Source organism: Schistocerca nitens, chromosome 6 (genome assembly GCF_023898315.1).
Source record: "Schistocerca nitens isolate TAMUIC-IGC-003100 chromosome 6, iqSchNite1.1, whole genome shotgun sequence".
NCBI lineage: Eukaryota > Metazoa > Arthropoda > Insecta > Orthoptera > Acrididae > Schistocerca > Schistocerca nitens.
In genome coordinates, this window is record NC_064619.1 from 115,671,354 (window position 1) to 115,688,291 (window position 16,938).

Sequence of the window (16,938 nt, forward strand, 5' to 3'; positions counted from 1 at the left end):
CATGGATAACGTGCATGCACACTGTAGCGAGGCTCGTACACGAATACGTGTCTCTCGGCCAACAGCGGCCCACTGCAGATCGACACTTAAGAGACACCAAATACATATCGACATCGAGAGACAGGCCCTGTCATATGGCAGTCGCGACGTATACGCTGAAATTGAATGTAAAGAATACGTCTTTTGTAGTGGGCGTCGCTCTACTGCAGTGCACACATGACGAATAAATAGGAAAAGAGTAGAACGTCTGTGTAGGGCCATGTTTTTACCTACAGTGTCACTTGGCTGAATGTGTATAAGGCTCTGTGGCATCACTCAAACACAGCCAAATTGTCACGCTAGCTGTGTATCTCTAACAAAGTTGACGTATGTCCTCACCTCGGTGCCGGTTAAAACGATTTCGCCCCCGGGTGGGCTCGAACCACCAACCTTTCGGTTAACAGCCGAACGCGCTAGCCGATTGCGCCACGGAGGCCTTGAATTTGGCTCACTTGTGCTCTGTATATCAACGCAATTCGTATACCTTCTGCAGGAATCTCGCAGAATGGTAGCATCTGCTTGCGCCTCTTCACATGGATAACGTGCATGCACACTGTAGCGAGGCTCGTACACGAATGACATCGCCAAGCATGACATTATACTACAAAATGCATACAAACCACTGTTGTGCCTATGCATTCAGAAAACCTCTGAGGCCAGTAGAATACTTTTCATAGGCTGTAGAACATCCCTTTCATTCAGTGTACTGCCATGTGTTAGATGCTGCTCGAGATAGCTCCGCTCCTTGCAGGAAGGTTAAAAAAATGAATGCCTTCTGTGAGGTTCGAACTCACGACCCCTGGTTTACGAGACCAGTGCTCTACCACTGAGCTAAGAAGGCGGCAGCTTAGCGTTTGTGAGCTATCCCCGAATTGTCACTTCATCATACTGAATCTTGCAGCCCTCGACCAGATATCGGATTTGGCACACAGCTGCTGCAGGGGGTGTCCACATTGCCGTTTTCCAAATCTCTTGACTGTTTCGCCCTTACGATCGACGACGAGCGTCGGGCCACCAGAAGTTTGCGGTCTGCACAATCCTGTCCTAGTGCACAGCTTGTGGGATAGCGTGGCTCGACTGCGAAATGCGCCTTTCGGCTCCTCTCTCTGGCTACAGTATGCTGTTGTCCACAGTGGCACTGGCGTTGCCCATGGGGCTTCATGTAAGGCGACTGCACGTCTCTCGGCCAACAGCGGCCCACTGCAGATCGACACTTAAGAGACACCAAATACAAATCGACATCGAGAGACAGGCCCTGTCATATGGCAGTCGCGACGTATACGCTGAAATTGAATGTAAAGAATACGTCTTTTGTAGTGGGCGTCGCTCTACTGCAGTGCACACATGACGAATAAATAGGAAAAGAGTAGAACGTCTGTGTAGGGCCATGTTTTTACCTACAGTGTCACTTGGCTGAATGTGTATAAGGCTCTGTGGCATCACTCAAACACAGCCAAATTGTCACGCTAGCTGTGTATCTCTAACAAAGTTGACGTATGTCCTCACCTCGGTGCCGGTTAAAACGATTTCGCCCCCGGGTGGGCTCGAACCACCAACCTTTCGGTTAACAGCCGAACGCGCTAGCCGATTGCGCCACGGAGGCCTTGAATTTGGCTCACTTGTGCTCTGTATATCAACGCAATTCGTATACCTTCTGCAGGAATCTCGCAGAATGGTAGCATCTGCTTGCGCCTCTTCACATGGATAACGTGCATGCACACTGTAGCGAGGCTCGTACACGAATACGTGTCTCTCGGCCAACAGCGGCCCACTGCAGATCGACACTTAAGAGACACCAAATACAAATCGACATCGAGAGACAGGCCCTGTCATATGGCAGTCGCGACGTATACGCTGAAATTGAATGTAAAGAATACGTCTTTTGTAGTGGGCGTCGCTCTACTGCAGTGCACACATGACGAATAAATAGGAAAAGAGTAGAACGTCTGTGTAGGGCCATGTTTTTACCTACAGTGTCACTTGGCTGAATGTGTATAAGGCTCTGTGGCATCACTCAAACACAGCCAAATTGTCACGCTAGCTGTGTATCTCTAACAAAGTTGACGTATGTCCTCACCTCGGTGCCGGTTAAAACGATTTCGCCCCCGGGTGGGCTCGAACCACCAACCTTTCGGTTAACAGCCGAACGCGCTAGCCGATTGCGCCACGGAGGCCTTGAATTTGGCTCACTTGTGCTCTGTATATCAACGCAATTCGTATACCTTCTGCAGGAATCTCGCAGAATGGTAGCATCTGCTTGCGCCTCTTCACATGGATAACGTGCATGCACACTGTAGCGAGGCTCGTACACGAATACGTGTCTCTCGGCCAACAGCGGCCCACTGCAGATCGACACTTAAGAGACACCAAATACAAATCGACATCGAGAGACAGGCCCTGTCATATGGCAGTCGCGACGTATACGCTGAAATTGAATGTAAAGAATACGTCTTTTGTAGTGGGCGTCGCTCTACTGCAGTGCACACATGACGAATAAATAGGAAAAGAGTAGAACGTCTGTGTAGGGCCATGTTTTTACCTACAGTGTCACTTGGCTGAATGTGTATAAGGCTCTGTGGCATCACTCAAACACAGCCAAATTGTCACGCTAGCTGTGTATCTCTAACAAAGTTGACGTATGTCCTCACCTCGGTGCCGGTTAAAACGATTTCGCCCCCGGGTGGGCTCGAACCACCAACCTTTCGGTTAACAGCCGAACGCGCTAGCCGATTGCGCCACGGAGGCCTTGAATTTGGCTCACTTGTGCTCTGTATATCAACGCAATTCGTATACCTTCTGCAGGAATCTCGCAGAATGGTAGCATCTGCTTGCGCCTCTTCACATGGATAACGTGCATGCACACTGTAGCGAGGCTCGTACACGAATGACATCGCCAAGCATGACATTATACTACAAAATGCATACAAACCACTGTTGTGCCTATGCATTCAGAAAACCTCTGAGGCCAGTAGAATACTTTTCATAGGCTGTAGAACATCCCTTTCATTCAGTGTACTGCCATGTGTTAGATGCTGCTCGAGATAGCTCCGCTCCTTGCAGGAAGGTTAAAAAAATGAATGCCTTCTGTGAGGTTCGAACTCACGACCCCTGGTTTACGAGACCAGTGCTCTACCACTGAGCTAAGAAGGCGGCAGCTTAGCGTTTGTGAGCTATCCCCGAATTGTCACTTCATCATACTGAATCTTGCAGCCCTCGACCAGATATCGGATTTGGCACACAGCTGCTGCAGGGGGTGTCCACATTGCCGTTTTCCAAATCTCTTGACTGTTTCGCCCTTACGATCGACGACGAGCGTCGGGCCACCAGAAGTTTGCGGTCTGCACAATCCTGTCCTAGTGCACAGCTTGTGGGATAGCGTGGCTCGACTGCGAAATGCGCCTTTCGGCTCCTCTCTCTGGCTACAGTATGCTGTTGTCCACAGTGGCACTGGCGTTGCCCATGGGGCTTCATGTAAGGCGACTGCACGTCTCTCGGCCAACAGCGGCCCACTGCAGATCGACACTTAAGAGACACCAAATACAAATCGACATCGAGAGACAGGCCCTGTCATATGGCAGTCGCGACGTATACGCTGAAATTGAATGTAAAGAATACGTCTTTTGTAGTGGGCGTCGCTCTACTGCAGTGCACACATGACGAATAAATAGGAAAAGAGTAGAACGTCTGTGTAGGGCCATGTTTTTACCTACAGTGTCACTTGGCTGAATGTGTATAAGGCTCTGTGGCATCACTCAAACACAGCCAAATTGTCACGCTAGCTGTGTATCTCTAACAAAGTTGACGTATGTCCTCACCTCGGTGCCGGTTAAAACGATTTCGCCCCCGGGTGGGCTCGAACCACCAACCTTTCGGTTAACAGCCGAACGCGCTAGCCGATTGCGCCACGGAGGCCTTGAATTTGGCTCACTTGTGCTCTGTATATCAACGCAATTCGTATACCTTCTGCAGGAATCTCGCAGAATGGTAGCATCTGCTTGCGCCTCTTCACATGGATAACGTGCATGCACACTGTAGCGAGGCTCGTACACGAATACGTGTCTCTCGGCCAACAGCGGCCCACGGCAGATCGACACTTAAGAGACACCAAATACATATCGACATCGAGAGACAGGCCCTGTCATATGGCAGTCGCGACGTATACGCTGAAATTGAATGTAAAGAATACGTCTTTTGTAGTGGGCGTCGCTCTACTGCAGTGCACACATGACGAATAAATAGGAAAAGAGTAGAACGTCTGTGTAGGGCCATGTTTTTACCTACAGTGTCACTTGGCTGAATGTGTATAAGGCTCTGTGGCATCACTCAAACACAGCCAAATTGTCACGCTAGCTGTGTATCTCTAACAAAGTTGACGTATGTCCTCACCTCGGTGCCGGTTAAAACGATTTCGCCCCCGGGTGGGCTCGAACCACCAACCTTTCGGTTAACAGCCGAACGCGCTAGCCGATTGCGCCACGGAGGCCTTGAATTTGGCTCACTTGTGCTCTGTATATCAACGCAATTCGTATACCTTCTGCAGGAATCTCGCAGAATGGTAGCATCTGCTTGCGCCTCTTCACATGGATAACGTGCATGCACACTGTAGCGAGGCTCGTACACGAATACGTGTCTCTCGGCCAACAGCGGCCCACTGCAGATCGACACTTAAGAGACACCAAATACATATCGACATCGAGAGACAGGCCCTGTCATATGGCAGTCGCGACGTATACGCTGAAATTGAATGTAAAGAATACGTCTTTTGTAGTGGGCGTCGCTCTACTGCAGTGCACACATGACGAATAAATAGGAAAAGAGTAGAACGTCTGTGTAGGGCCATGTTTTTACCTACAGTGTCACTTGGCTGAATGTGTATAAGGCTCTGTGGCATCACTCAAACACAGCCAAATTGTCACGCTAGCTGTGTATCTCTAACAAAGTTGACGTATGTCCTCACCTCGGTGCCGGTTAAAACGATTTCGCCCCCGGGTGGGCTCGAACCACCAACCTTTCGGTTAACAGCCGAACGCGCTAGCCGATTGCGCCACGGAGGCCTTGAATTTGGCTCACTTGTGCTCTGTATATCAACGCAATTCGTATACCTTCTGCAGGAATCTCGCAGAATGGTAGCATCTGCTTGCGCCTCTTCACATGGATAACGTGCATGCACACTGTAGCGAGGCTCGTACACGAATGACATCGCCAAGCATGACATTATACTACAAAATGCATACAAACCACTGTTGTGCCTATGCATTCAGAAAACCTCTGAGGCCAGTAGAATACTTTTCATAGGCTGTAGAACATCCCTTTCATTCAGTGTACTGCCATGTGTTAGATGCTGCTCGAGATAGCTCCGCTCCTTGCAGGAAGGTTAAAAAAATGAATGCCTTCTGTGAGGTTCGAACTCACGACCCCTGGTTTACGAGACCAGTGCTCTACCACTGAGCTAAGAAGGCGGCAGCTTAGCGTTTGTGAGCTATCCCCGAATTGTCACTTCATCATACTGAATCTTGCAGCCCTCGACCAGATATCGGATTTGGCACACAGCTGCTGCAGGGGGTGTCCACATTGCCGTTTTCCAAATCTCTTGACTGTTTCGCCCTTACGATCGACGACGAGCGTCGGGCCACCAGAAGTTTGCGGTCTGCACAATCCTGTCCTAGTGCACAGCTTGTGGGATAGCGTGGCTCGACTGCGAAATGCGCCTTTCGGCTCCTCTCTCTGGCTACAGTATGCTGTTGTCCACAGTGGCACTGGCGTTGCCCATGGGGCTTCATGTAAGGCGACTGCACGTCTCTCGGCCAACAGCGGCCCACTGCAGATCGACACTTAAGAGACACCAAATACAAATCGACATCGAGAGACAGGCCCTGTCATATGGCAGTCGCGACGTATACGCTGAAATTGAATGTAAAGAATACGTCTTTTGTAGTGGGCGTCGCTCTACTGCAGTGCACACATGACGAATAAATAGGAAAAGAGTAGAACGTCTGTGTAGGGCCATGTTTTTACCTACAGTGTCACTTGGCTGAATGTGTATAAGGCTCTGTGGCATCACTCAAACACAGCCAAATTGTCACGCTAGCTGTGTATCTCTAACAAAGTTGACGTATGTCCTCACCTCGGTGCCGGTTAAAACGATTTCGCCCCCGGGTGGGCTCGAACCACCAACCTTTCGGTTAACAGCCGAACGCGCTAGCCGATTGCGCCACGGAGGCCTTGAATTTGGCTCACTTGTGCTCTGTATATCAACGCAATTCGTATACCTTCTGCAGGAATCTCGCAGAATGGTAGCATCTGCTTGCGCCTCTTCACATGGATAACGTGCATGCACACTGTAGCGAGGCTCGTACACGAATACGTGTCTCTCGGCCAACAGCGGCCCACTGCAGATCGACACTTAAGAGACACCAAATACAAATCGACATCGAGAGACAGGCCCTGTCATATGGCAGTCGCGACGTATACGCTGAAATTGAATGTAAAGAATACGTCTTTTGTAGTGGGCGTCGCTCTACTGCAGTGCACACATGACGAATAAATAGGAAAAGAGTAGAACGTCTGTGTAGGGCCATGTTTTTACCTACAGTGTCACTTGGCTGAATGTGTATAAGGCTCTGTGGCATCACTCAAACACAGCCAAATTGTCACGCTAGCTGTGTATCTCTAACAAAGTTGACGTATGTCCTCACCTCGGTGACGGTTAAAACGATTTCGCCCCCGGGTGGGCTCGAACCACCAACCTTTCGGTTAACAGCCGAATGCGCTAGCCGATTGCGCCACGGAGGCCTTGAATTTGGCTCACTTGTGCTCTGTATATCAACGCAATTCGTATACCTTCTGCAGGAATCTCGCAGAATGGTAGCATCTGCTTGCGCCTCTTCACATGGATAACGTGCATGCACACTGTAGCGAGGCTCGTACACGAATACGTGTCTCTCGGCCAACAGCGGCCCACTGCAGATCGACACTTAAGAGACACCAAATACAAATCGACATCGAGAGACAGGCCCTGTCATATGGCAGTCGCGACGTATACGCTGAAATTGAATGTAAAGAATACGTCTTTTGTAGTGGGCGTCGCTCTACTGCAGTGCACACATGACGAATAAATAGGAAAAGAGTAGAACGTCTGTGTAGGGCCATGTTTTTACCTACAGTGTCACTTGGCTGAATGTGTATAAGGCTCTGTGGCATCACTCAAACACAGCCAAATTGTCACGCTAGCTGTGTATCTCTAACAAAGTTGACGTATGTCCTCACCTCGGTGCCGGTTAAAACGATTTCGCCCCCGGGTGGGCTCGAACCACCAACCTTTCGGTTAACAGCCGAACGCGCTAGCCGATTGCGCCACGGAGGCCTTGAATTTGGCTCACTTGTGCTCTGTATATCAACGCAATTCGTATACCTTCTGCAGGAATCTCGCAGAATGGTAGCATCTGCTTGCGCCTCTTCACATGGATAACGTGCATGCACACTGTAGCGAGGCTCGTACACGAATGACATCGCCAAGCATGACATTATACTACAAAATGCATACAAACCACTGTTGTGCCTATGCATTCAGAAAACCTCTGAGGCCAGTAGAATACTTTTCATAGGCTGTAGAACATCCCTTTCATTCAGTGTACTGCCATGTGTTAGATGCTGCTCGAGATAGCTCCGCTCCTTGCAGGAAGGTTAAAAAAATGAATGCCTTCTGTGAGGTTCGAACTCACGACCCCTGGTTTACGAGACCAGTGCTCTACCACTGAGCTAAGAAGGCGGCAGCTTAGCGTTTGTGAGCTATCCCCGAATTGTCACTTCATCATACTGAATCTTGCAGCCCTCGACCAGATATCGGATTTGGCACACAGCTGCTGCAGGGGGTGTCCACATTGCCGTTTTCCAAATCTCTTGACTGTTTCGCCCTTACGATCGACGACGAGCGTCGGGCCACCAGAAGTTTGCGGTCTGCACAATCCTGTCCTAGTGCACAGCTTGTGGGATAGCGTGGCTCGACTGCGAAATGCGCCTTTCGGCTCCTCTCTCTGGCTACAGTATGCTGTTGTCCACAGTGGCACTGGCGTTGCCCATGGGGCTTCATGTAAGGCGACTGCACGTCTCTCGGCCAACAGCGGCCCACTGCAGATCGACACTTAAGAGACACCAAATACAAATCGACATCGAGAGACAGGCCCTGTCATATGGCAGTCGCGACGTATACGCTGAAATTGAATGTAAAGAATACGTCTTTTGTAGTGGGCGTCGCTCTACTGCAGTGCACACATGACGAATAAATAGGAAAAGAGTAGAACGTCTGTGTAGGGCCATGTTTTTACCTACAGTGTCACTTGGCTGAATGTGTATAAGGCTCTGTGGCATCACTCAAACACAGCCAAATTGTCACGCTAGCTGTGTATCTCTAACAAAGTTGACGTATGTCCTCACCTCGGTGCCGGTTAAAACGATTTCGCCCCCGGGTGGGCTCGAACCACCAACCTTTCGGTTAACAGCCGAACGCGCTAGCCGATTGCGCCACGGAGGCCTTGAATTTGGCTCACTTGTGCTCTGTATATCAACGCAATTCGTATACCTTCTGCAGGAATCTCGCAGAATGGTAGCATCTGCTTGCGCCTCTTCACATGGATAACGTGCATGCACACTGTAGCGAGGCTCGTACACGAATACGTGTCTCTCGGCCAACAGCGGCCCACTGCAGATCGACACTTAAGAGACACCAAATACATATCGACATCGAGAGACAGGCCCTGTCATATGGCAGTCGCGACGTATACGCTGAAATTGAATGTAAAGAATACGTCTTTTGTAGTGGGCGTCGCTCTACTGCAGTGCACACATGACGAATAAATAGGAAAAGAGTAGAACGTCTGTGTAGGGCCATGTTTTTACCTACAGTGTCACTTGGCTGAATGTGTATAAGGCTCTGTGGCATCACTCAAACACAGCCAAATTGTCACGCTAGCTGTGTATCTCTAACAAAGTTGACGTATGTCCTCACCTCGGTGCCGGTTAAAACGATTTCGCCCCCGGGTGGGCTCGAACCACCAACCTTTCGGTTAACAGCCGAACGCGCTAGCCGATTGCGCCACGGAGGCCTTGAATTTGGCTCACTTGTGCTCTGTATATCAACGCAATTCGTATACCTTCTGCAGGAATCTCGCAGAATGGTAGCATCTGCTTGCGCCTCTTCACATGGATAACGTGCATGCACACTGTAGCGAGGCTCGTACACGAATACGTGTCTCTCGGCCAACAGCGGCCCACTGCAGATCGACACTTAAGAGACACCAAATACATATCGACATCGAGAGACAGGCCCTGTCATATGGCAGTCGCGACGTATACGCTGAAATTGAATGTAAAGAATACGTCTTTTGTAGTGGGCGTCGCTCTACTGCAGTGCACACATGACGAATAAATAGGAAAAGAGTAGAACGTCTGTGTAGGGCCATGTTTTTACCTACAGTGTCACTTGGCTGAATGTGTATAAGGCTCTGTGGCATCACTCAAACACAGCCAAATTGTCACGCTAGCTGTGTATCTCTAACAAAGTTGACGTATGTCCTCACCTCGGTGCCGGTTAAAACGATTTCGCCCCCGGGTGGGCTCGAACCACCAACCTTTCGGTTAACAGCCGAACGCGCTAGCCGATTGCGCCACGGAGGCCTTGAATTTGGCTCACTTGTGCTCTGTATATCAACGCAATTCGTATACCTTCTGCAGGAATCTCGCAGAATGGTAGCATCTGCTTGCGCCTCTTCACATGGATAACGTGCATGCACACTGTAGCGAGGCTCGTACACGAATGACATCGCCAAGCATGACATTATACTACAAAATGCATACAAACCACTGTTGTGCCTATGCATTCAGAAAACCTCTGAGGCCAGTAGAATACTTTTCATAGGCTGTAGAACATCCCTTTCATTCAGTGTACTGCCATGTGTTAGATGCTGCTCGAGATAGCTCCGCTCCTTGCAGGAAGGTTAAAAAAATGAATGCCTTCTGTGAGGTTCGAACTCACGACCCCTGGTTTACGAGACCAGTGCTCTACCACTGAGCTAAGAAGGCGGCAGCTTAGCGTTTGTGAGCTATCCCCGAATTGTCACTTCATCATACTGAATCTTGCAGCCCTCGACCAGATATCGGATTTGGCACACAGCTGCTGCAGGGGGTGTCCACATTGCCGTTTTCCAAATCTCTTGACTGTTTCGCCCTTACGATCGACGACGAGCGTCGGGCCACCAGAAGTTTGCGGTCTGCACAATCCTGTCCTAGTGCACAGCTTGTGGGATAGCGTGGCTCGACTGCGAAATGCGCCTTTCGGCTCCTCTCTCTGGCTACAGTATGCTGTTGTCCACAGTGGCACTGGCGTTGCCCATGGGGCTTCATGTAAGGCGACTGCACGTCTCTCGGCCAACAGCGGCCCACTGCAGATCGACACTTAAGAGACACCAAATACAAATCGACATCGAGAGACAGGCCCTGTCATATGGCAGTCGCGACGTATACGCTGAAATTGAATGTAAAGAATACGTCTTTTGTAGTGGGCGTCGCTCTACTGCAGTGCACACATGACGAATAAATAGGAAAAGAGTAGAACGTCTGTGTAGGGCCATGTTTTTACCTACAGTGTCACTTGGCTGAATGTGTATAAGGCTCTGTGGCATCACTCAAACACAGCCAAATTGTCACGCTAGCTGTGTATCTCTAACAAAGTTGACGTATGTCCTCACCTCGGTGCCGGTTAAAACGATTTCGCCCCCGGGTGGGCTCGAACCACCAACCTTTCGGTTAACAGCCGAACGCGCTAGCCGATTGCGCCACGGAGGCCTTGAATTTGGCTCACTTGTGCTCTGTATATCAACGCAATTCGTATACCTTCTGCAGGAATCTCGCAGAATGGTAGCATCTGCTTGCGCCTCTTCACATGGATAACGTGCATGCACACTGTAGCGAGGCTCGTACACGAATACGTGTCTCTCGGCCAACAGCGGCCCACTGCAGATCGACACTTAAGAGACACCAAATACATATCGACATCGAGAGACAGGCCCTGTCATATGGCAGTCGCGACGTATACGCTGAAATTGAATGTAAAGAATACGTCTTTTGTAGTGGGCGTCGCTCTACTGCAGTGCACACATGACGAATAAATAGGAAAAGAGTAGAACGTCTGTGTAGGGCCATGTTTTTACCTACAGTGTCACTTGGCTGAATGTGTATAAGGCTCTGTGGCATCACTCAAACACAGCCAAATTGTCACGCTAGCTGTGTATCTCTAACAAAGTTGACGTATGTCCTCACCTCGGTGCCGGTTAAAACGATTTCGCCCCCGGGTGGGCTCGAACCACCAACCTTTCGGTTAACAGCCGAACGCGCTAGCCGATTGCGCCACGGAGGCCTTGAATTTGGCTCACTTGTGCTCTGTATATCAACGCAATTCGTATACCTTCTGCAGGAATCTCGCAGAATGGTAGCATCTGCTTGCGCCTCTTCACATGGATAACGTGCATGCACACTGTAGCGAGGCTCGTACACGAATACGTGTCTCTCGGCCAACAGCGGCCCACTGCAGATCGACACTTAAGAGACACCAAATACATATCGACATCGAGAGACAGGCCCTGTCATATGGCAGTCGCGACGTATACGCTGAAATTGAATGTAAAGAATACGTCTTTTGTAGTGGGCGTCGCTCTACTGCAGTGCACACATGACGAATAAATAGGAAAAGAGTAGAACGTCTGTGTAGGGCCATGTTTTTACCTACAGTGTCACTTGGCTGAATGTGTATAAGGCTCTGTGGCATCACTCAAACACAGCCAAATTGTCACGCTAGCTGTGTATCTCTAACAAAGTTGACGTATGTCCTCACCTCGGTGCCGGTTAAAACGATTTCGCCCCCGGGTGGGCTCGAACCACCAACCTTTCGGTTAACAGCCGAACGCGCTAGCCGATTGCGCCACGGAGGCCTTGAATTTGGCTCACTTGTGCTCTGTATATCAACGCAATTCGTATACCTTCTGCAGGAATCTCGCAGAATGGTAGCATCTGCTTGCGCCTCTTCACATGGATAACGTGCATGCACACTGTAGCGAGGCTCGTACACGAATGACATCGCCAAGCATGACATTATACTACAAAATGCATACAAACCACTGTTGTGCCTATGCATTCAGAAAACCTCTGAGGCCAGTAGAATACTTTTCATAGGCTGTAGAACATCCCTTTCATTCAGTGTACTGCCATGTGTTAGATGCTGCTCGAGATAGCTCCGCTCCTTGCAGGAAGGTTAAAAAAATGAATGCCTTCTGTGAGGTTCGAACTCACGACCCCTGGTTTACGAGACCAGTGCTCTACCACTGAGCTAAGAAGGCGGCAGCTTAGCGTTTGTGAGCTATCCCCGAATTGTCACTTCATCATACTGAATCTTGCAGCCCTCGACCAGATATCGGATTTGGCACACAGCTGCTGCAGGGGGTGTCCACATTGCCGTTTTCCAAATCTCTTGACTGTTTCGCCCTTACGATCGACGACGAGCGTCGGGCCACCAGAAGTTTGCGGTCTGCACAATCCTGTCCTAGTGCACAGCTTGTGGGATAGCGTGGCTCGACTGCGAAATGCGCCTTTCGGCTCCTCTCTCTGGCTACAGTATGCTGTTGTCCACAGTGGCACTGGCGTTGCCCATGGGGCTTCATGTAAGGCGACTGCACGTCTCTCGGCCAACAGCGGCCCACTGCAGATCGACACTTAAGAGACACCAAATACAAATCGACATCGAGAGACAGGCCCTGTCATATGGCAGTCGCGACGTATACGCTGAAATTGAATGTAAAGAATACGTCTTTTGTAGTGGGCGTCGCTCTACTGCAGTGCACACATGACGAATAAATAGGAAAAGAGTAGAACGTCTGTGTAGGGCCATGTTTTTACCTACAGTGTCACTTGGCTGAATGTGTATAAGGCTCTGTGGCATCACTCAAACACAGCCAAATTGTCACGCTAGCTGTGTATCTCTAACAAAGTTGACGTATGTCCTCACCTCGGTGCCGGTTAAAACGATTTCGCCCCCGGGTGGGCTCGAACCACCAACCTTTCGGTTAACAGCCGAACGCGCTAGCCGATTGCGCCACGGAGGCCTTGAATTTGGCTCACTTGTGCTCTGTATATCAACGCAATTCGTATACCTTCTGCAGGAATCTCGCAGAATGGTAGCATCTGCTTGCGCCTCTTCACATGGATAACGTGCATGCACACTGTAGCGAGGCTCGTACACGAATACGTGTCTCTCGGCCAACAGCGGCCCACTGCAGATCGACACTTAAGAGACACCAAATACAAATCGACATCGAGAGACAGGCCCTGTCATATGGCAGTCGCGACGTATACGCTGAAATTGAATGTAAAGAATACGTCTTTTGTAGTGGGCGTCGCTCTACTGCAGTGCACACATGACGAATAAATAGGAAAAGAGTAGAACGTCTGTGTAGGGCCATGTTTTTACCTACAGTGTCACTTGGCTGAATGTGTATAAGGCTCTGTGGCATCACTCAAACACAGCCAAATTGTCACGCTAGCTGTGTATCTCTAACAAAGTTGACGTATGTCCTCACCTCGGTGCCGGTTAAAACGATTTCGCCCCCGGGTGGGCTCGAACCACCAACCTTTCGGTTAACAGCCGAACGCGCTAGCCGATTGCGCCACGGAGGCCTTGAATTTGGCTCACTTGTGCTCTGTATATCAACGCAATTCGTATACCTTCTGCAGGAATCTCGCAGAATGGTAGCATCTGCTTGCGCCTCTTCACATGGATAACGTGCATGCACACTGTAGCGAGGCTCGTACACGAATACGTGTCTCTCGGCCAACAGCGGCCCACTGCAGATCGACACTTAAGAGACACCAAATACAAATCGACATCGAGAGACAGGCCCTGTCATATGGCAGTCGCGACGTATACGCTGAAATTGAATGTAAAGAATACGTCTTTTGTAGTGGGCGTCGCTCTACTGCAGTGCACACATGACGAATAAATAGGAAAAGAGTAGAACGTCTGTGTAGGGCCATGTTTTTACCTACAGTGTCACTTGGCTGAATGTGTATAAGGCTCTGTGGCATCACTCAAACACAGCCAAATTGTCACGCTAGCTGTGTATCTCTAACAAAGTTGACGTATGTCCTCACCTCGGTGCCGGTTAAAACGATTTCGCCCCCGGGTGGGCTCGAACCACCAACCTTTCGGTTAACAGCCGAACGCGCTAGCCGATTGCGCCACGGAGGCCTTGAATTTGGCTCACTTGTGCTCTGTATATCAACGCAATTCGTATACCTTCTGCAGGAATCTCGCAGAATGGTAGCATCTGCTTGCGCCTCTTCACATGGATAACGTGCATGCACACTGTAGCGAGGCTCGTACACGAATACGTGTCTCTCGGCCAACAGCGGCCCACTGCAGATCGACACTTAAGAGACACCAAATACAAATCGACATCGAGAGACAGGCCCTGTCATATGGCAGTCGCGACGTATACGCTGAAATTGAATGTAAAGAATACGTCTTTTGTAGTGGGCGTCGCTCTACTGCAGTGCACACATGACGAATAAATAGGAAAAGAGTAGAACGTCTGTGTAGGGCCATGTTTTTACCTACAGTGTCACTTGGCTGAATGTGTATAAGGCTCTGTGGCATCACTCAAACACAGCCAAATTGTCACGCTAGCTGTGTATCTCTAACAAAGTTGACGTATGTCCTCACCTCGGTGCCGGTTAAAACGATTTCGCCCCCGGGTGGGCTCGAACCACCAACCTTTCGGTTAACAGCCGAACGCGCTAGCCGATTGCGCCACGGAGGCCTTGAATTTGGCTCACTTGTGCTCTGTATATCAACGCAATTCGTATACCTTCTGCAGGAATCTCGCAGAATGGTAGCATCTGCTTGCGCCTCTTCACATGGATAACGTGCATGCACACTGTAGCGAGGCTCGTACACGAATACGTGTCTCTCGGCCAACAGCGGCCCACTGCAGATCGACACTTAAGAGACACCAAATACAAATCGACATCGAGAGACAGGCCCTGTCATATGGCAGTCGCGACGTATACGCTGAAATTGAATGTAAAGAATACGTCTTTTGTAGTGGGCGTCGCTCTACTGCAGTGCACACATGACGAATAAATAGGAAAAGAGTAGAACGTCTGTGTAGGGCCATGTTTTTACCTACAGTGTCACTTGGCTGAATGTGTATAAGGCTCTGTGGCATCACTCAAACACAGCCAAATTGTCACGCTAGCTGTGTATCTCTAACAAAGTTGACGTATGTCCTCACCTCGGTGCCGGTTAAAACGATTTCGCCCCCGGGTGGGCTCGAACCACCAACCTTTCGGTTAACAGCCGAACGCGCTAGCCGATTGCGCCACGGAGGCCTTGAATTTGGCTCACTTGTGCTCTGTATATCAACGCAATTCGTATACCTTCTGCAGGAATCTCGCAGAATGGTAGCATCTGCTTGCGCCTCTTCACATGGATAACGTGCATGCACACTGTAGCGAGGCTCGTACACGAATACGTGTCTCTCGGCCAACAGCGGCCCACTGCAGATCGACACTTAAGAGACACCAAATACAAATCGACATCGAGAGACAGGCCCTGTCATATGGCAGTCGCGACGTATACGCTGAAATTGAATGTAAAGAATACGTCTTTTGTAGTGGGCGTCGCTCTACTGCAGTGCACACATGACGAATAAATAGGAAAAGAGTAGAACGTCTGTGTAGGGCCATGTTTTTACCTACAGTGTCACTTGGCTGAATGTGTATAAGGCTCTGTGGCATCACTCAAACACAGCCAAATTGTCACGCTAGCTGTGTATCTCTAACAAAGTTGACGTATGTCCTCACCTCGGTGCCGGTTAAAACGATTTCGCCCCCGGGTGGGCTCGAACCACCAACCTTTCGGTTAACAGCCGAACGCGCTAGCCGATTGCGCCACGGAGGCCTTGAATTTGGCTCACTTGTGCTCTGTATATCAACGCAATTCGTATACCTTCTGCAGGAATCTCGCAGAATGGTAGCATCTGCTTGCGCCTCTTCACATGGATAACGTGCATGCACACTGTAGCGAGGCTCGTACACGAATACGTGTCTCTCGGCCAACAGCGGCCCACTGCAGATCGACACTTAAGAGACACCAAATACAAATCGACATCGAGAGACAGGCCCTGTCATATGGCAGTCGCGACGTATACGCTGAAATTGAATGTAAAGAATACGTCTTTTGTAGTGGGCGTCGCTCTACTGCAGTGCACACATGACGAATAAATAGGAAAAGAGTAGAACGTCTGTGTAGGGCCATGTTTTTACCTACAGTGTCACTTGGCTGAATGTGTATAAGGCTCTGTGGCATCACTCAAACACAGCCAAATTGTCACGCTAGCTGTGTATCTCTAACAAAGTTGACGTATGTCCTCACCTCGGTGCCGGTTAAAACGATTTCGCACCCGGGTGGGCTCGAACCACCAACCTTTCGGTTAACAGCCGAACGCGCTAGCCGATTGCGCCACGGAGGCCTTGAATTTGGCTCACTTGTGCTCTGTATATCAACGCAATTCGTATACCTTCTGCAGGAATCTCGCAGAATGGTAGCATCTGCTTGCGCCTCTTCACATGGATAACGTGCATGCACACTGTAGCGAGGCTCGTACACGAATACGTGTCTCTCGGCCAACAGCGGCCCACTGCAGATCGACACTTAAGAGACACCAAATACATATCGACATCGAGAGACAGGCCCTGTCATATGGCAGTCGCGACGTATACGCTGAAATTGAATGTAAAGAATACGTCTTTTGTAGTGGGCGTCGCTCTACTGCAGTGCACACATGACGAATAAAT

General features: G+C 49.8%; 29 non-coding genes across 29 annotated transcripts; all 29 read right to left on the reverse strand.

The window, feature by feature from the left end:
* Positions 1-401: 401 nt before the first annotated feature.
* On the reverse strand, positions 402-475 carry Trnan-guu (transfer RNA asparagine (anticodon GUU)). The gene has a single exon. It is a non-coding gene; the product is annotated as a tRNA-Asn (tRNA).
* A 333-nt stretch (positions 476-808) lies between these two features.
* On the reverse strand, positions 809-880 carry Trnat-cgu (transfer RNA threonine (anticodon CGU)). Its single transcript has one exon. It is a non-coding gene; the product is annotated as a tRNA-Thr (tRNA).
* A 688-nt stretch (positions 881-1,568) lies between these two features.
* Positions 1,569-1,642, reverse strand: Trnan-guu (transfer RNA asparagine (anticodon GUU)). Its single transcript has one exon. It is a non-coding gene; the product is annotated as a tRNA-Asn (tRNA).
* Positions 1,643-2,139: 497 nt separating this feature from the next.
* On the reverse strand, positions 2,140-2,213 carry Trnan-guu (transfer RNA asparagine (anticodon GUU)). The gene has a single exon. It is a non-coding gene; the product is annotated as a tRNA-Asn (tRNA).
* Positions 2,214-2,710: 497 nt separating this feature from the next.
* Positions 2,711-2,784, reverse strand: Trnan-guu (transfer RNA asparagine (anticodon GUU)). Its single transcript has one exon. It is a non-coding gene; the product is annotated as a tRNA-Asn (tRNA).
* Positions 2,785-3,117: 333 nt separating this feature from the next.
* On the reverse strand, positions 3,118-3,189 carry Trnat-cgu (transfer RNA threonine (anticodon CGU)). Its single transcript has one exon. It is a non-coding gene; the product is annotated as a tRNA-Thr (tRNA).
* A 688-nt stretch (positions 3,190-3,877) lies between these two features.
* Trnan-guu (transfer RNA asparagine (anticodon GUU)) lies at positions 3,878-3,951 on the reverse strand. Its single transcript has one exon. It is a non-coding gene; the product is annotated as a tRNA-Asn (tRNA).
* A 497-nt stretch (positions 3,952-4,448) lies between these two features.
* Positions 4,449-4,522, reverse strand: Trnan-guu (transfer RNA asparagine (anticodon GUU)). Its single transcript has one exon. It is a non-coding gene; the product is annotated as a tRNA-Asn (tRNA).
* Positions 4,523-5,019: 497 nt separating this feature from the next.
* On the reverse strand, positions 5,020-5,093 carry Trnan-guu (transfer RNA asparagine (anticodon GUU)). Its single transcript has one exon. It is a non-coding gene; the product is annotated as a tRNA-Asn (tRNA).
* Positions 5,094-5,426: 333 nt separating this feature from the next.
* On the reverse strand, positions 5,427-5,498 carry Trnat-cgu (transfer RNA threonine (anticodon CGU)). Its single transcript has one exon. It is a non-coding gene; the product is annotated as a tRNA-Thr (tRNA).
* A 688-nt stretch (positions 5,499-6,186) lies between these two features.
* Trnan-guu (transfer RNA asparagine (anticodon GUU)) lies at positions 6,187-6,260 on the reverse strand. The gene has a single exon. It is a non-coding gene; the product is annotated as a tRNA-Asn (tRNA).
* Positions 6,261-6,757: 497 nt separating this feature from the next.
* Positions 6,758-6,831, reverse strand: Trnan-guu (transfer RNA asparagine (anticodon GUU)). The gene has a single exon. It is a non-coding gene; the product is annotated as a tRNA-Asn (tRNA).
* Positions 6,832-7,328: 497 nt separating this feature from the next.
* Trnan-guu (transfer RNA asparagine (anticodon GUU)) lies at positions 7,329-7,402 on the reverse strand. The gene has a single exon. It is a non-coding gene; the product is annotated as a tRNA-Asn (tRNA).
* Positions 7,403-7,735: 333 nt separating this feature from the next.
* On the reverse strand, positions 7,736-7,807 carry Trnat-cgu (transfer RNA threonine (anticodon CGU)). Its single transcript has one exon. It is a non-coding gene; the product is annotated as a tRNA-Thr (tRNA).
* A 688-nt stretch (positions 7,808-8,495) lies between these two features.
* On the reverse strand, positions 8,496-8,569 carry Trnan-guu (transfer RNA asparagine (anticodon GUU)). The gene has a single exon. It is a non-coding gene; the product is annotated as a tRNA-Asn (tRNA).
* A 497-nt stretch (positions 8,570-9,066) lies between these two features.
* Positions 9,067-9,140, reverse strand: Trnan-guu (transfer RNA asparagine (anticodon GUU)). The gene has a single exon. It is a non-coding gene; the product is annotated as a tRNA-Asn (tRNA).
* Positions 9,141-9,637: 497 nt separating this feature from the next.
* Trnan-guu (transfer RNA asparagine (anticodon GUU)) lies at positions 9,638-9,711 on the reverse strand. The gene has a single exon. It is a non-coding gene; the product is annotated as a tRNA-Asn (tRNA).
* Positions 9,712-10,044: 333 nt separating this feature from the next.
* Trnat-cgu (transfer RNA threonine (anticodon CGU)) lies at positions 10,045-10,116 on the reverse strand. Its single transcript has one exon. It is a non-coding gene; the product is annotated as a tRNA-Thr (tRNA).
* Positions 10,117-10,804: 688 nt separating this feature from the next.
* Positions 10,805-10,878, reverse strand: Trnan-guu (transfer RNA asparagine (anticodon GUU)). The gene has a single exon. It is a non-coding gene; the product is annotated as a tRNA-Asn (tRNA).
* Positions 10,879-11,375: 497 nt separating this feature from the next.
* Trnan-guu (transfer RNA asparagine (anticodon GUU)) lies at positions 11,376-11,449 on the reverse strand. Its single transcript has one exon. It is a non-coding gene; the product is annotated as a tRNA-Asn (tRNA).
* Positions 11,450-11,946: 497 nt separating this feature from the next.
* Positions 11,947-12,020, reverse strand: Trnan-guu (transfer RNA asparagine (anticodon GUU)). Its single transcript has one exon. It is a non-coding gene; the product is annotated as a tRNA-Asn (tRNA).
* Positions 12,021-12,353: 333 nt separating this feature from the next.
* On the reverse strand, positions 12,354-12,425 carry Trnat-cgu (transfer RNA threonine (anticodon CGU)). The gene has a single exon. It is a non-coding gene; the product is annotated as a tRNA-Thr (tRNA).
* A 688-nt stretch (positions 12,426-13,113) lies between these two features.
* Trnan-guu (transfer RNA asparagine (anticodon GUU)) lies at positions 13,114-13,187 on the reverse strand. Its single transcript has one exon. It is a non-coding gene; the product is annotated as a tRNA-Asn (tRNA).
* Positions 13,188-13,684: 497 nt separating this feature from the next.
* Trnan-guu (transfer RNA asparagine (anticodon GUU)) lies at positions 13,685-13,758 on the reverse strand. Its single transcript has one exon. It is a non-coding gene; the product is annotated as a tRNA-Asn (tRNA).
* Positions 13,759-14,255: 497 nt separating this feature from the next.
* On the reverse strand, positions 14,256-14,329 carry Trnan-guu (transfer RNA asparagine (anticodon GUU)). Its single transcript has one exon. It is a non-coding gene; the product is annotated as a tRNA-Asn (tRNA).
* Positions 14,330-14,826: 497 nt separating this feature from the next.
* On the reverse strand, positions 14,827-14,900 carry Trnan-guu (transfer RNA asparagine (anticodon GUU)). The gene has a single exon. It is a non-coding gene; the product is annotated as a tRNA-Asn (tRNA).
* Positions 14,901-15,397: 497 nt separating this feature from the next.
* Positions 15,398-15,471, reverse strand: Trnan-guu (transfer RNA asparagine (anticodon GUU)). Its single transcript has one exon. It is a non-coding gene; the product is annotated as a tRNA-Asn (tRNA).
* A 497-nt stretch (positions 15,472-15,968) lies between these two features.
* On the reverse strand, positions 15,969-16,042 carry Trnan-guu (transfer RNA asparagine (anticodon GUU)). Its single transcript has one exon. It is a non-coding gene; the product is annotated as a tRNA-Asn (tRNA).
* A 497-nt stretch (positions 16,043-16,539) lies between these two features.
* Positions 16,540-16,613, reverse strand: Trnan-guu (transfer RNA asparagine (anticodon GUU)). Its single transcript has one exon. It is a non-coding gene; the product is annotated as a tRNA-Asn (tRNA).
* Positions 16,614-16,938: the final 325 nt, after the last annotated feature.